The following is an 18019-nucleotide window of genomic DNA, read 5'->3' as shown; positions in this document are numbered from 1 at the left end:
GCCCCAACTCCCCAATCGGCCCTGCTCTGAGCCCGACCAGGGGCTGCACCTAGGGATTGGGCCTGCCCTCTGCCACCTGGGAGCAGGCGTAAGCCAGCAGGTCATTATCTCCCGAGGGATCCCAGACTGCGAGAGGGCACAGGCCGGGCTGAGGGTCCCCTCCTCCCCCCCGAGTGGACAAATTTTTGTGCACCGGGCCTCTAGTCTAAATAATATTTCTTGGTTTGTGGTGATGACAAGATCAGGCCCCACTCTGGAGTGCTTGCTCTATGCCAGAACTGCTACAAACCATTGGCCATGGTTAATTTAGTTAATCTTCACAATATTCTCATGAAATTTGGAGGAGTATTATTACTTTTCATGCCTAAATTGAGAAACTGAGGAACAAAGGGTTAAATGATTGGGGTAAAACCCTATAGCTTGGAAACTGCAGTCAGGGAAAACACCCAGATGATCTGACTTTATTTTTTTAAATATATATTGTTACTGATTTCAGAGAGGAAGCGAGGAGAGGGAGATAGATACATCAATGATGAGAATCACTGATCAACTGTCTCCTGCATGCTCCCTTCTGGGGATCGAGCCCAAAACCCGAGCATGTGCCCTGACAAGGAATGGAACCATTACCTCTTGATTCATAGGTTAACACTCAACCACTGTGCCATACCTGCCGGGCTGATCTGACTTTAAAGCCCCAACTCTCAACCACTTCATCAGACTCTTCTCAAGCTCTAGTACCCATCCCTCCTCACCAGCACTGGTGGCCCCTGCTGATCAACACACAAAACAGGAAGTAGACCTAGCCCTGGCCAGGTGGCTCAGTTGTTTGGGTGTTGTCCCCTGGCATCCAAAGGTTGCTGATTTGATTCCTGGTCAGGGCACATGCCCAGGCTGCTGGCTCCATCCTCAGTAGGGGGTGAACAAGAGGCATTCGACAGATGTCCCACTTTAACATGGGTGTTTCTTTTTCTCTCTCCCTCTCCATTTCCCTCTTGCTAAAAATCAATACAAATACTTAACAAACAAACAAACATGAACTAGACCTAGAACATGGTTAATTGCATAAAAGTCAGATAGCTTATTAGTGGAAGCCAACCGGATTGCCATTCCTTGGAAGTTGGGAGTTTGTGGTGAGCAGTGGCATCTAGAATAAAGAGCCTCGGTGAGCAGAGGCAGAGAAACAAAGATCTCTAGCTTATCAATAAATTAGAGTTACTAAAAATAGCAGTATCATTTGCTTGGAAATAGCTAACATGTTTATTATAAGATTTCTCAAACATATGACATATAATGAATAAGTTAATGGGAGAAAAGGAGATATATGTACTACTATTTGTAATACTTTAAACAATAAAATAAAATTTAAAAAATAAAGTAATTTTCAGGTGATAGCTAATATAATATTTGATGATGTTCTATTACTTCTATTATTTCATTTTAACCTAATTTCAAAAAGGATAATAAGTAAAATATTAATGAATGAGGAAGTGGAGGGTCAGAGAATTGAGATAATTATCTAAAATCATTCTAATCATTACTTCTGAGTTCATTGCTTACTCGACATCTTCAAATCGCTGTCTTTAGAAGTAAATATTTTCATATTCTTGCATTTTCCTCTAAGTTATACTTTTTAAAATCTAAACAAATTTATTGTTTATATCACACTCTTCCCACTCCCATCAAAATTTCTTCCCTTTTGATTTGGTTCGCTTGAGTTGTGGGTGATGGCATTTTCTTTCCTCACATTCATTACACAATATACATGTTTTTTCATGACATAATTCAGTGTCTTAGCAAATTAGAACAACTTAATACCCCGGGTAGCCTTGGACTGAGATAAAGTGCAGTAGAGGGGAACCAAGCCTGAGAGCTTGATTCTGGAGGACCGCATTCAGGCATGGCTCTCAGGCACGATGATAAGTCCATTGCACCTCCATGGTGAGAGGGGAGAGTGGAAAACATTAAGAACTATTTTGTTATTGTTGCTGGAGTTGCATGAAAATGCAGTCGACAGTAAAATGTAAGATGGTAAAATATACAAAAAATTATCTTATACTGTATATTGGTTTAACACTGCCATAATTGAATTTAGAAAAATGTCAAAGGTAAATATAGCTCTAGTGTTCCCACATAGATTAATGTAAGGAAAATGTCTGTTTAAATAGACATGGGGATGAAATAAGATAAAGCCAAATGGAATAGAATATACTCTTGTTCACTAACTTAATCAGGATTAAAAAGGTCGCACATAGCTACCTTTATTATTTTAGTGCATTGGCAAAATTTCCAAGGGTTTTTACTGTTTTCAGGAAATAGATTTTATTTCAGGGTTTTACAATATTTCAGAACTGCCATAAACATTTTAAATATTTTATGCAGCATTTTATTTGAAATTGTAATTGTGTCATGAAAGTTCTATGATGATCTGAAGGCAGCCTACTAAATTTTCTTTGCTGTGCCCTAGATGTTTACAAGTCTTCTCATCTCGAGACCACTACAGACACACATGACTGATAATCTATCTTTATAGAATATTTTTTAAAACTCCCCATCGTCCTGAAGAGCAACTTACTTTTCATAGATGTGTTCTCCTTTATCCAAATATTCTTAACAGACAGAAAAAGAAGGTGACAAAAAATAAATAAATTCAGAGGAAATGTTTTGCAATTATTCCTCCAGTAAGTTCTATTGAATTAAGAATAGAATTACTGATGATTTGATGTATAAAATATTATATGTCCAGTCTCATCTGGAACTACCTCACAACCAAAATATGGTAACCTTTATTGACACCAGCAATCAGCCAAGTAAAATAACAGTAACCATGCTGGCTGCTGGAGGTCAGTTGAGTCAAATGTAATATAACTAGCAAAGAATTTGTAAGATGTTTGAGAATATTTAATACTGAAGATGAGAGAAGGTGATGGAACAACAGACGTAGAGCCTATGAGGACATTAGCCAAGGAATGTGGGCAGGTCTAGACTTTGGAAAAAACAAGAAAATGGATTCTCTCCATGGAGTTCCCAGAAGGCACACGGTTCTGCTGACCCATTTTAGACCTCTGATTTTCGTAAGATAATACCTGGGCTGTTTTAAGCTACTGAGTTTCTGGTAATTTGTCATAGCAGCAAAAGAAGCCCAATACATCAGCTAGTCAATCGTAACCTGAAGTGAAGTCATCACACGCTTCTTATTTCTCACCATGTCTATCACTTAGAGATTTCGAGTTATATATTCTCAAAATAGTTTTGTTCAAATAAATTGAATTTTTGTGTTTGCTGAACACTGAAAAGTTAAATGTAGATGCAGAACAGAAGATAATGTATTCTCCATATAGTTTTTACTAAAAATAACAGGTCAAACATAATTTTAATATTTTAAAATAAGTTTTCAGATGGGATTATAGTAAGAATAACTTACTGATATACTTTAAAGAATAGATTTCAGATTTGTCTCCACTATAAAATTTCATTGACAGAGTTATATTTAAGTGTCTCAAAATGTCTTCTGAATTGCTTCACTTCAAGAAATGTGTTTAACCAATTTAAGTATACTACAGAAAAATGACTTTGTACAGACATTTGGACAGAAAATAATGGTCTTTACCACAAGCTTCAATAATCCTCGAGGCATGTGCATAATTGTGTCTCCTTCATGTCCCTTGGAGCCTGTGTTAGAATTTAGAGGTTGTCTAGATCACTTTCACTAGAAAAATAAGTCATAAAGCTTCTTCTTTAGTAGAGTTGCAGACCCTGTCCTGCTCAAAACTTTTGAACTTGAAATCACCTACCTGTATGTAGATTCACTTAATGTGAAGAAGTGGGATGAGGAAATTTAACTATTTATGATTGGTTAGTCATGTCACAAAATATTTGTTCTAACATCTACAATTAAAAACTTCAGATTACTTTAATCAGTATACAAGTAGAAGTTCAAAGGTATATAACTGAAAATGTACCATTTGAAATTCTGGTAAACAAATACATATATCTATATATCTATATCTATATCTATATCTATATCTATATTTTTTTAAGCATTGCTAGCAAGTGACTGCCATGAGTAAAATAACTTAATATCAAGAGGTTTCCTGCATATTAATAAGCCAAACCATATATACATATGTATATATATCTTAAGTAAAATATTCGTTTTTAAATATATATAACAACAAAACTTAAGAACGCTTCAGAGACTTAATTAAATTGTTTGAAGATGATATATAAACAAAATAAATAGTTCCAGTCACATTAATTTCTCTTTATTTTTATCATTTATTGGGGTGACAGTGATTAATAAGATCACATAGGTTTTAAGTGTATATTTCTATAGTAATATTAAATCCATTGTGAGAATTTTGAAAGGCTGGTTATGTGTTAAATTTCACACTGATTTAATATCATCACACTAAAATAGAACTCCTTTCAGCTTGAAGGTCTTCTTTGATACAATAAAAATATTAAAACATGGCTCATATGTGGAAATTGTTATTGAGAAGATGATACACTGTTGAAAGCTGTGTTAATAATTTTAAGACACTAGGATCCAAACACAGGATGCTAATTCATTATTAAATTGATAAACTGAGAAAAAAATTGGACTGATATGTCAGGGTATATTTATCTTAAAAATTCATGTATTATAAAGCATTATTTCTAAATTGGTAATATAATTTGATGATGTCCAAAGCTTTCTAATGTAGTGTTTCACAAATATTGGTGCATATTTAGTTTTGAAATTTCTATTCTGATGGATAGTAGTGAACTAGACTATAATAAGAAATTTATGTTTGAGTGAAAAGAGGGAGAAAATATGAAGTGAGGTCAGGGGAAGGAATACAATTTTTAAAAAGAATGAGTAGTCCAAGGAAGAATGAGGAATTTATAAATTGCTTCAGACTTTTAAATTTACACTTGGAACAAGTAGAGAAAAGTCTTTACCTTTGATGAGAAAAATTAGAAAATGTAGGGAGACTTTATGGAAGAAAAATTACTGTTTCTTCTCGGCTAATTAAACTCAAAATAATAGCAGGATTCAGTGAGAAGATGAACAAACATATGCTTAGAATATTTATCTGATCATAAACAATTATATTATTCTGGTACCATGAAATTAATCCTTTATCAGAAAGAATTAGAACAACAATAATATCTAAAAACTGAATCATCTCTCTCTCAAAGTGCTCAACTTTCTTTCAAAATCTAATTAGTTACTCACCAGGACTTCTGAAAATATCATATGTTTAGCAATGAAAATAATCACTGTGAAACCGAAATTGCATTCGTCTTTAGCTACATCCTATGTTTACTGATAACTTTTAAAGCAGTTGCTCAGGGCTGCTTCCCACGTGTGCTCTGTGCATACACGCAGGGGGACTGGGGTCTCGGTGCTCCCCTGTGTCCTAGGGAGAGATGGGCAGGCGATATTCCTTCGCTTCCCTCTCTCAAGATACTTGTTCCCCAATCACTTCTCAGGGTACAATCAGCCCATGAGAACACACAAACTACAATGAAAACATGGGCCTGAGCCCCCTCGTGGATCCGTTGGTTGAAGCATCCACCCCTACACCAAAAGGTTGCGGGTTCGAGCCCTAGTCAGAGCATATACCTGGGTTGCAGGTTTGGTTCCCGGTGCGAGCCTGGGGGGTAAACCAATTGATGTTTCTCTCTCTTCTCTTTCTCTCTCTCAAAATAAAACAAATAAACCTATCCTCCGGTGAAGATTAAACAACAACAACAACATGGGACTGAAAGATATGACCACTTAGTCACTATAGCAATGAGGTGAGGAGTAAGGTTAGGAATGGATTGTTTTAATGATCTTCCAAACAGCGACTACTAATGCCTAATGCTTAGACTAAGTGCCTGACGTTGGGTGTCTGCATTAGCTATCTGAGCTTTAGATTCTTTAAGTTAAAAGAGAAATGGCAATATCCACCCAATCTGGTTTTCTTGAAGATGAAATCACACGGCCCATGCTAAGCAGCTAGCACAGTGTCTGACAAATGCTGAGGCTCCATAATACGTTGCCTTTTCCTAACCTTGTATACTACTGAAGAAGCTCCTGCTTTCTTTTTTTATCTCAAACCCAAGCTCACTCCAGAAATAAAAGCCTTTACAGTTTCCCTTGTCTGCTGCCCGCCTCACAATCCTAGATCTCCCGTGAACAATGACAACAAAATGTATAGAGTCCTTCTGGTGGTAAGCAGATCTCCATCGCTGACTGGGTGTAATTCCGAGATCTATGCATTGAGACTACATGGCTTAAACCTTGACTATATGCCTGGCCACTTAGTCTTATGAAGTATCATGGAACTTATATACAGTGTAGCAGTTTTATTGAGCAGTTTCTTTAACTACTGGTTAAGGCCTTACTAGTATATGTTTCATGTTTTTATTTAATAAGATAAAATCAATTCATGAAGGAGAGTCTTTGAGCAGAGAACCTGGCATGCTTTAAATCGGCAATAAATCATCTCTATAACCTTGCAAGTTAAGCAAGAGGAGATGGAGTTAGGAAGTGACATTTCATGGAGACTCATGTCCCCTCCTAAAACTAAGGTGCTCTGGATTTAGGGTGACAGGCATGACATACCTCAAATAACATGAACATATGCCTCACCATGGGTTTCTGTAGTCTAGGGGGGGAATTCTCATCAATTTCTCACAACTTCTGAGAAGTTTTAAAAATTTCATCACATTTTGTACATATATTTGCATACCAGAAAAGCATTTGTACAAATAACTTACAGAAATGAGCCTCAAATTCATCATGTCAGATGCTTGTGAGCACTTTGCAGTGCTGTTATGAGGAATGATGTTGACAAATCTAGTTATAATGGCTGTTCTCGGAGAACCGGAAGTGGCCACGTGAAACCCTGACAGGGATCATCTGTATTAGTTGTTTGTTTACTGTCACTGGTGTTTTATTTTATGTGTTAAACTCATCCACATAAAGATAAAACACTCAGATTTTTATAAATTTGTTAAAGATGAAATGAATTTTTTATGAATTATGAAAATAAGTTTATATTCAATTTTTTAAAAACATAGCTACCCTCTGTCCTTCAGAATAATCAGAAATTGAGAATAGTCAGACCTATGAATAGTATTTCAATGTTAAACAGGGTTTCAAATGGGAAAGCTTCTTTCTAAAATAATGCAGAGTTTTAGTGTTGCTATTTTACATGTATTTGAAACTGGCATCCCATGCAAATACTTTCCACTTACTGCCCAAAACTTCCTGAAGCTTTGTTTGTACGTCTTATGCCAACAAAGCAGCACGTTGGTCTCTAAAAGAAATGGGCTGCACCTAAGTCTATGTTTGGTTTGATGGATATAATTCACATTCACTAAAATGAGAGCTTTGGGGGAAAATACAAAGTCATTATTTTGCCATAAAAGTAACTTTTTCTCTTCAAAACTAGGCACATTCCACCTTCAAAACTCATAAAAGATCCTTCTATGTAATGTGATTACCTGACTCTTGGTCTTCTACCTCTAATCTCAAAATTATCTTGTGCAGATTTCCATTTGCTGATTATGGTGATAACATTTACCATCTGTTCAAATGTCCCTGGTTTTGTTTTAGTTTATACTGTATGTTGAAAAATCTGCTTTATAATATTTCTCTAATAAATCTGTGAGCTCTTGGGAAACTGAAGATGGAACTATTGATATGAAGGGAGCTGGTTGGAGCACCCAATGCCACAAGAGGCAGGAGTGGGGATGAGGAATATAATCCTTGTGTTACAGTGAATTAAAGAACGTCCCAGGGAAAAAGCCTGAACACTGTCCAGGAAAAGGCAGATGGCAAGACTTCGATGCTAGAGGAGCCAAATGGCAGCAAAGCCTGTGTCCTCACAGAGCCTTTCCCTGCCACCATCTTAAGTATGAGAAGCAGAGACCAGCGTCACAAGGAATTTTTCAGCGCAAGACACAGACATTAACAGAAATGAATCTGTAAAATGGAATGTTGAACTAGACAGAGAGACCTATAATCTGACTGCAGAGGTTTCAGAAAGAGAATGACATGTTTTAATGGGGAGGAATTTTTTTAAATATTTTTCCTTAAAACAAAAGAAATTTAAGTCTTGGGGGCAGAGGGTACAGTGGTGGCAAATGATTTTCATTCTGTTGAATTTGAGAACATTGGAGAATTGGAGATCAAGTACAGTTTTATAGTTTCTGGAGATTAAAAAAAAAGTGCACAAAAGCTAAAGAATCAAAAGGATTCCTAAGTACACAATAGCAACAGTCAAAGGCAGAAGAAAGAAGAAATGGAGGAAAAAATGTCTTCGAACTAAGTTAAAATTGTTTTCAAACTAGAATTCTAATCCAATAATCTGGCACCCAAGTATGAGGGTGGAATAGACATTGTTAGAGAGACAAAGTTTGAAAAATAAACTGAGTTCCCATTACCCCTTTCTCAGGAAGCAGCTGAAGGGTTCCAAAAACCAAAAAAACAAATAAACAAAGGAAGAAAAGGGAAAATCAAATACGTAGGAAAGAAGACATTCCACACATGGAAAAGGTGAGGGGAGCCCCAGGGTGACAGCTGGGAGACAAGGAAAAGGTGAAGGGAAACCCAGGATGACAGCTGTGTGACATGGAAAAGGTGAGGGGAACCCTAGGGTGACAGCTGGGCGACAAGAAAACGGTTAGGGGAACCCCAGGGTGATAGCTGTGTGACATGGAAATGGTGAGTGGAGCCCCTGGGTGACAGCTGTGTGACATGGAAAAGGTGAGGGGAATCCCTGGGTGACAGCTGGGTGACATGGAAATGGTGAGGGGAGCCCCAGGGTGACAGTTGGGCAACATGGAAACAGTGTGGGGAACCCCTGGGTGACAGCTGGGTGAATGGAAACGGTGAGTGGAGCCCCTGGGTGACAGCTGTGTGACATGGAAAAGGTGAGGGGAGCCCCAGGATGACAGCTGGGAGACATGGAAAAAGTGAGGGGAATCCCTGGGTGACAGCTGGGAGACAGCAAGAGAACATGGGAGGTGCTGCGGATCCCAGGAAACCCTGGGGACATTGACAAGGGAGCAGAGGGGTTACTTGATCAATTGCATCTTGGGGAACATTATGTTACCCAAAAAGATTTGCAGAGTTGATACACTGTGGGATCATTAAGCCAAAGATTCTAAGAAAAACCAGCCAATTTTTTAAAAGGGTCAATTATTAACCTCAGAAAAATGCAAAATACATACAAAAAAAGTGACTGTACCCATGATATGGCACTTAGAACAGCAGTTTATAATATTTTTAAAGTCAGAAAAATCAAAACACTGAATATGTATTTATTCAAATTTGCAATCAAGCTATTTTGGGACTGTGGGCTGAGTGTCACAGTGGTTGCAGAGTGCTGAGATAATTGATAAAACGCTGAATCAGGAGCTAGCAAAATGCTAATAAAAATATTAGAAATACCAAGAAAATCACACTGAATATGGTAAAAAACTTTAAAGTAGATTGTTCTCCACTATGTATATAAGTAATTAGGTAAAAATAACAAATTAATACCAAAATATTGACCAAATATCAAGAATAATATTTATAAATTTCAGTTAAGAACAAAAACAATCTATAATCACAGCTCACAAACTATCATATTTACTCTCCTCTTTCTTCTTGTTGTTAAAATACAAATGAAATCAGAGAAAAAGGAGAGATGCAGTAATAACCGCCCTGGAAGTTAATGGCCCAACATTTGTGAATCTTTTAAATGAATTTCCACTAACCTATGTGGAAGGAGCCAGATTTTAATATCATTAATGGCCCACTCATAGACAATAGAAGCACAGAGAGAAAGGAAGTCAGTTAACAAGTAGAGCCAAGTTCAACAGTAGCCCCAATATGTAGTCCATGACTCTGAGGCTGAGCCTTGCTCTCTTTGCACAGGTAACTGATAGATGGACTCAAGTGGAGATGTCATTAGGAAATTAAATATATAAATCCGGACTTCAGGGAGAGGCCTGGGCTGGCTACCGAGGAAATGAAAATACTAGGACTTATAAGTTCAGTGAAACCAGATAAAAATTGTATAAACAAATTTCTGGCTAACATACACACTAAAATAATGAGAGTTGCAAGATGATCAACTGATTAAAAAATGCAGACAACCAAATTTTTAAAAATTTGTAAGATTTTTGAATAAGCACTTGACATAAAGAATATTCAAAAGACCAAATGTGAAACATATCATTAGTTATTGAAGACATTAAAGTTGCAGTGTTAGAGCAATCATCATCCACCCAAGCAGCTGACATTCAAGACGGGAACCGGAGCCTGGGGAGACTGAGGAGAAGGGAGACCATCACACACTGGTGGTGGGAGCGAAAATGACACCGTGTGCACAAACATTCCACAGCACTGTTAGACACCTTGCAATACAGTGAATATTTAATGGCCAAGCAATTTCACTGTAAGGATATACCCAACCGAATGGAGTATATATGTGCACAAAAGATACACACAAGAATGACTGCAGCAGCACTGTGTGCAGGAGTCTTGAAGAAGTCAATTGTCCATTTACAGTAAAATCAATAATTTACAGATGCTCATACATTGCAATACCACAGAGCAGTGGAACTATTCAAGCCACCACTATATATCATAAATAACAGGATAAACCTCACAAACAATTCTGAGTAGAATAATCCAAATCCCAAAGAACATATGATATATGATTATATTCACATAAAGTCCCCAAATAAGGAAAATTGGTGTATGGACTTAGAAATCAATAGAACAGAAAAGGAAGGGGTAACAATTAGGAGTGGCCACAAATGTGGGGCTGTTTAAATGCTCATACTGTCCTAACTTTAGCCAAGGGTATGGTTTATGTTGTGACAATTCATTGAACTTTACCTTTTGTGTGTATTTTTTTCTCTTTGTATAATTTTTTTTCTTTTTTAAATTCTCACCGAAGGATATATTGTATTTATTTTAGAGAGAGAAAGAGAGAGAGAGAGAGAGAGAGAGAGACAGAGAGAGAGACAGAGAGGGGGGGGGAGATAAACATCTGTTGGTTGACTCCCATACCCCGCCTGACTAGAAATCGAACCCTCTACCTTTTGGTGCATAGGACAATGTTCCAACCAACTGAGTCACCTAACCATGGCTATATAACATCCTATCTAATAAAGAGGGGATATGTTAATTGACTGCCCTGTCCTCAAAGATGGCAGCACTCACAGCCAATAAGGAGGGAATATGCTAATTGACTGCCACACCATCAAATATGGAGACGCTCACAGCCACAAGATGGATGACAGAGGAGGGCAGTTGGGGGTGATCAGGCCAGCAGGGGAACAGTTAGGTGTAGATCAGGCTGGCAGGGGAGTGGTTAGGGGGTGATCAGGCTGGCAGGCAGAAGTGTTTAGGGGCAATCAGGCAGGTAGGCAGACACACAGTTGGGAGCCAGCAGTCCTGGATTGTGAGAGGGATGTCCTGTGGGATCGGGCCTAAACCAGCAGTCCAACACCCCTGGAGGGGTCCCAGATTGGAGAGGGTGCAGGCTTGGCTGAGGAACATCCTCTCCAGTGCATGAATTTCATGCACCGGCCCTCTAGTTCTTGTATAAGAGTGTATGCCAAAATTTAGAAAAGGAGAGAAGAAGAGTATAGAAAGAAAGGAAGAGTTGGTGATTACATTGGTTTTCTTGCAGGTTTGGGATGCTGACAATATTCTGTTTTAATGTGAATAGTGGTTACAACAACGTGTCCTTCATAAATTTTGAAAATTCATTAAGCAATACATTTAAGGTTTATGCCTCATGTGGGCCTATGTTATATGGCAAGATAAAAAAGTTTTTAAAATATCATGTTACCTTAAAACACCTCTTATATACTAACTAGAGGCCCGATGCATGAAATTCATGCACTGGGGGTGGGGATGTCCCTCAGCCTAACCTGCACCCTCTTGCAGTCCAGGACCCCTCAGGGAATGTCCGCCTACCAGCTTAGGCCCGTTTCCCCTGGGCCCAACTGTTGGAAATCCCTCTTCCAGTCCGGGACTCCTCGCTCCTTACCGCCCACTTGCTTGCTGCTCCTTAGCACTTGGCTCACTGCTCCTTAGTGCTGCCATGGAGACAGGAGAGGCTCCTGTCACCACCACTGTGCTCTCCAGCCATGAGTCCTATCTTTCTGTATAGTCGTCTGTGGGCCAACTGCTCTCTTCCTTCTTATTTAGAGCGAGCAGCATGTGAGGGCAGAGCATGCTGTCGTGGAATGCAGTGGGCTGCCCAGAGCTGAGGGGAGTGGCTGGTCCCACAGGGTGAGAGGTGGACACAGAGGACACTATCTCATCCAATTGTGGGGTAGGCTGGCCGGCCTTCATCTGCCTGACCCCACCCAGGGAGGGACTGAGAAGGGTGTCCGCCTCTCCATTCTCCATCCTTCCCTCTGTGACACCTGTCACTCTTGCCAGGCCTCCCACAAAGTGATTTCAGCTCAATCCCTAAATGTAAAAGGGCATGGGGTGGGGCGGAGGGGTCTACACTCCAGTGCCCCCTGATTCCCAGCAACAGTACCTTGTCGACAGGACCTGATCTCAGGACACTGGCCACAGCTGTAGAACACAGATCTGTTTCAAGAAAATTTGGGAATGCAGACTTTCATATAAGCCCCTATTCCAAAAGGTGGCAGTTTATTCACATTGTGGCAAAGACACCTTCAAGAGTAACATAAGTGGGTAAAGTCAGGGCCAAGCTGGGCCATTTCTTCAAACAATCTCTCTGAGGTGCATGGACAGAACCAAGTCTCAGCTCTTTGCAGGACACTTCTGGGTTTTTTTAAGCCTAAAGGACAGTAGTCTGTCTCCATTCTTGCTCTTTGGCATTTTTTTCACTGTCAGATAAAAGAATATGTACATTAGGGCAATCCTCTCTAGATACAATATTCCAGTTGCACCCATGTGAGGACCACAGCGCCCCTTAGAGAGAGGGAGCTGACAGATGGGGAGCTGGGAATTCTGAAAACCAAAGCGATGACAAAGATGCTAAGCGTTTCCTTCATGCATCTGACACCCCTCTGTAGGCCAGGCATCTGCTGGACCTTTACCACTTGATGTCCCGTCTGTGTGCCCTGCCCCAGCCCTTGAGTGCAGGGGGCATCTGGGCACACTCCTCCCTGAGCTGGGAGGGTCCCCACTGCGCTTCTACCTCCTTGGGAAACTGCTTTTCCAGCTCTGTCCCCGCAGGAGAGCCATGGGGGTGCCAGATCCCTTTTCTTCCTTTAAAAGTGCCCTGAAAAGCGCGAAGACAGCTATGCTAGGAAGGGGTCACTCAAATTCAGCAGGAGTTGCGATTTGCTGAAGGTGCATTGAACAGTTTTGTCTTACCCCGTTTGTGGTAGTGTAATCTGATTTAAAACCAATGGACTAAATAAACAGAAGCACTTTCTGCAGGGAGCTCTGGGCCCCAGGTTTGAAGGCCAGCCACAGCCCGATGGCGAGAGACCCAGAGTTCCACCATCCTGGCCAGGCCCAGACCTCCCTTCAGCCACCGTGTCCAAGCCAGAGGGAATTCTGAGCCCCAGCGATGACAGCGAGCTCTGGACCCCGGGTTTGAAGGCTGGCCATGCCCCCATCGCAGTTCCACCGCGTCCCGGCCAGGACCCAGAACTCCCTTTGGCCACTGGCCCAGCCAGGGCCCAGGACCCAGGGCCCAGGGCCAAGTCATTTGGTCGTCCCTCACTGCCACCCCTGCCGGCCTGGTCGCCCCATGCAGCCTCCTTTTCGGTCATCCTAGCCGGTTGTTTAGGATGTGACAACCCCTGGGTTTTTATATATTAAGATAAGTTTCCATGATGACATCTAAATAAAATTCTTTAAGGAAAGTACAGTCATAAAGACGTTACTCATCTCTAATCTAGAAAAAGGAAGTAAAATTGTCACAGTGTAGAGCATAACATTGTTTAAGATGTTTTGGTGACTTTTTTTCTCATATCAAAGCAGGAGATTCACTGTAGTCTCACTTTAAAAATAAAGTATATATCCAGAGACAGAGAAGCATTGATCAGACCGTCAATGGGAAGGTAGGGGAGGGTGGGGGTAAGGGGGAAAGATCAACCAAAGGACTTGTATGCATGCATATAAGCCTAACCAATGAACACAGACAACAGGGGGGTGAGGGCATGAGTGGGGGGTCAGGGGGGGGATAAGGACACATATGTAATACCTTAATCAATAAAGAAATTTAAAAAATAAAATTAAAAAAAGATAAAGTACTGTTGTTTCCTTAGGCTTTCGGTGTCATATCTAAAATATAATTGCCAAGACCAAGGTCAAGGAGCTTTTTCCTTATGTTTCCTTCCAGGAGTTGTATGGTTTCAGGTCTTATATTTAAGTAAATCATTTCAAGTTAAGTTTTGTGTAAGATAAGGGTCTTAAAAAAGAGGAGGTTAGCCTTTGTAGAGCTGTAGAGGGAAGTCATATAAGTAGAGGGAAGAAATGTGCCTAGATCTACTGGAAGACATTCAACCCTTTCCCATTCCTATGCTCCCAATTCTGTAAGTTCGCCTAACGTCTCCGACAAAACATTTTTTAAATTTCACCAAAATCTACTTGTATGAGGCAGGCCCCTCTCATGTAGTCTTTGATAAGTATAACAACATTTAATTGGGGGGGATTATGGGTGGTGAAAAGTATCAACCTGCAAATTATCAGGAGAAAATAAGATCGATTCTTCATTTCCAACTAGAGGTGTTGAGAAGGCAAAGAGGAAGACAGCTGACACAGAGCTGACAGGCATCTACTCTTTCCCAATAGTTTTGTTTAAAAAAATAAGAATCAAAAAATATGGTTGTTTACTAGTGCTGTTTTCAATATTTGCTCTTATGTTAGATATTACAGTTCTGGTCATTTTCTGTCATAGCTTTTTGGGTTGCGATAACTCGCAAAATAATAAATATGACTTTAAAGAAAGATATTTTCAAGTTAAAAAAAGTAAAAGCCTGGGCCAGCTGGAGTGGCTCAGTGGTTGAGCGTCGACCTATGAACCAGGAGGTCATAGTTCGATTCTGGTCAGGGCACATGCCTGGATTGTGGGCTTGGTCCCCAATGTGGGGCGTGCAGGAGGCAGCCAATTGGTGATTTTCTCTCATTATTGATGTTTCTCTCTCTCTCTCCCTCTCCCTTCCTCTCTCTGAACTCAATAAAAAATATTTTTTTTTAAAGTAAAAGACTTAACCTGAATGCTCATTTTTATCAAAAAGTTATAGGCACATTTTAGAGTAATGGAGGGGACAGATAGGGCTTTAAGAAATTCAGATTTGTTTCCTGCAAGTATTTTAGTGTTATAGGCAGGTTACCAGAGTTCAAATTGGTATTAAGTCTAATTTGTTAATAGTTCAAGTGAATAGGTTCTTCTCCCAGGAAGACATTTAATTTTTCTTTCCTTTTATTGATCTACTTGGTATTTGGGAGTTTGCAAATAGGGTGATGTGAACTAAGAAAAGCAGAAAACAATGTAGCTTATTTCTGTGGACTTTTCCAAAAAAAAAGCAAGAAATCAGTTATTCTGACTACTGGACTGAAAATTAAAAACATTGTTTGGAATTGACATCACTATGTCATGTTATCTGCACCAATAGAAATGCCTTCCTTCTGTTGATATAGCTGTTTCCTTCCCCTCCCTCTGGCCTTTATCTCCTGGTTGGAACATCATTTGTGCTTCAGCCTGAATCAGTGCTTCCAGAACAGCTATTTTTATTGATCTCAGTATATAATTGTTGCCTCTCAAAAAGAAAGTCTAGGCACGAAATGTCAGGACATGAACAGTCAAGATGAAAATGGTGTAGTTGTAAACACTCTAAAAAGTTTTCTGTTATATATTTTTAAATTGGAAAACACTGATATTCTCAATAACAAATTACATTCAAAACTCCTCAGTAGTTTTGCATGTTATACATTGTTGGTCCTAATTTCCAACTGGCATGAATGGATATAGACTATGTAACTGAAATAGAGCCAAGGATAAAGATAGAAGTTACCTTCCAATTAGCACAGATATTTACTACCAGAGGTCTGGTGCATGAAATTCGTGCATGGAGGGGGGGTTCCCTCAGCCCAGCCTTCACCCACTCCAATCGGGGACCCCTTGGGGGATGTCTGACTGCCGGACACCCCTCTCATAATCTGGGACCTCTGGCTTCTAACCACTCATCTGCCAGCCTGCCTGATTGCCCCTAACCCAGTGGTTCTCAACCTTCTGGCCCTTTAAATACGGTTCCTCATGTTGTGACCCAACCATAAAATTATTTTCGTTGCTACTTCATAACTACAATGTTGCTACTGTTATAAATTGTAATGTAAATATCTGATATGCAGGATGGTCTTAGGCGACCCCTGTGAAAGGGTCGTTCTACTGCCAAAGGGGTCGTGACCCACAGGTTGAGAACTGCTTCCCTAACCCCTCTGCCTGACTGACTGATTGCCCCTAACTGCCTCTGCCTGCCATATCACCCCTAACTGCCTGCCTGCCTGATCACCTCTAACTGCCTCTGCCTGCCTGATCACCCCTAACTGCCCTTCCCTGCCAGCCAATTTGGTTCTGATTGGTCAGGTCTATGCCAGTCAGCGTCAAAAGCTCTGCCTCTTAGGCAGCCATTGGCTCCTCACAGTTGACCCAGATTTGGTTCTGATTGGTCATTTTCTATGCCAGTCAGTGTCTCTGGGCCTATCAACAGGGCCTGATCAGAAAGGTGGGGCTGATTAGCATCCCCGGTGGAGGCCTGGAGAGAAATGGAGGCATGGCTGTTGGAGAGAAAGAGAGGCAAGTTCTTCTCCCAGGAAGACATTTAATTTTTCTTTTCTTTTATTGATCTACTTGGTATTTGGGGGTTTGCAAATAGGGTGATGTGAACTAAGCAAAGCAGAAAACAATGTAGCTTATTTCTGTGGACTTTTCCAAAAAAAAGCAAGAAATCAGTTACTCTGACTACTGGACTGAAAATTAAAAACATTAATTTAAAACAACTGAAAATTAAAAACTACTGGACTGAAAATTAAAAACAACTCCACCAGGGTTGCCACAGAGGCTACGGATCAGACCCTGCCTCTCTCTCTGCAAGCCTCTCTCCAGGCCTGATCTGCAGGTCCCTAGGCAGTCAGTGCTGGGTCAGGTGCCTGCAGTGGCCCCAGTCAGTTCTGGGTCGCCAAGGCAACCCAGCACTGACTTCCGGTCTGGTCGAGCCTTCGGTCTTAAAGGTTGTTATGACCCTGGCTCTTTATTATATAGAAGGTGGGCCCTCTGAGTATGGTGTGGTCACTTGGACCTGGTATCTGAGTGTCCTTTTGAGCCTAGAATGAACAGGGAGGAAATGTGTGTAGTTGTTACTGTGACTTAGAATGCAGATTTTATTTTATTTATTAAAGCCAAAGTATGATCATGAGGACATGGAGTAGGAATTTCTCTATATACAGAAGTCATTGGACACTTTTTTTTTTAACTATAACTCCAAGCTTTTGCCACATTCCTTCTTCCTAGAAGGCTCTCTAATTGGGAAAGGGAGTTCTAGATGTCATGTCCACTCACTTTAACTGGACAGTCCTGCCAGTGTCAATGACAATTAGTGCCCATGAGAGGTGTGGGAAGCATCGAAACCAGGTAACAGCTTGTGCAACATGAAATATCAGCCTCTAGTCGGGCATATTGCCTGTTGACTTTCACGGGGGTCTATTTGTTCTAGACTCAGACAATATAAGCAGGTTGTTTTATAGTAAATGATGAAGTCAAATTAATGCTACAAAGATAAACAGTATATATTCGAACAACTGTGGTGCCCCTAAAAGTCAAATGTAAACAAATGATAAAGCAACAATGAAGCAAAGCTCCTTTACCAAAACACCCCAATATTGCTCCACCTAGGCCTTCAACAGGCATGCGCATGCACCTAATACACTACTCAGAGTTTGCCAAGTTTAACACCCATACAACGAAAACCTCACCTCACCTATTCTGAGTTTCTTCCTTTCCCACCCTGACTCTGTGACTACTATTTTCTAGAATAGATGAAT

The sequence above is a fragment of the Myotis brandtii genome, unplaced genomic scaffold (genome assembly GCF_000412655.1).
Source record: "Myotis brandtii unplaced genomic scaffold, ASM41265v1 scaffold55, whole genome shotgun sequence".
Lineage (NCBI taxonomy): Eukaryota > Metazoa > Chordata > Mammalia > Chiroptera > Vespertilionidae > Myotis > Myotis brandtii.
This window is presented reverse-complemented; position numbering follows the sequence as displayed.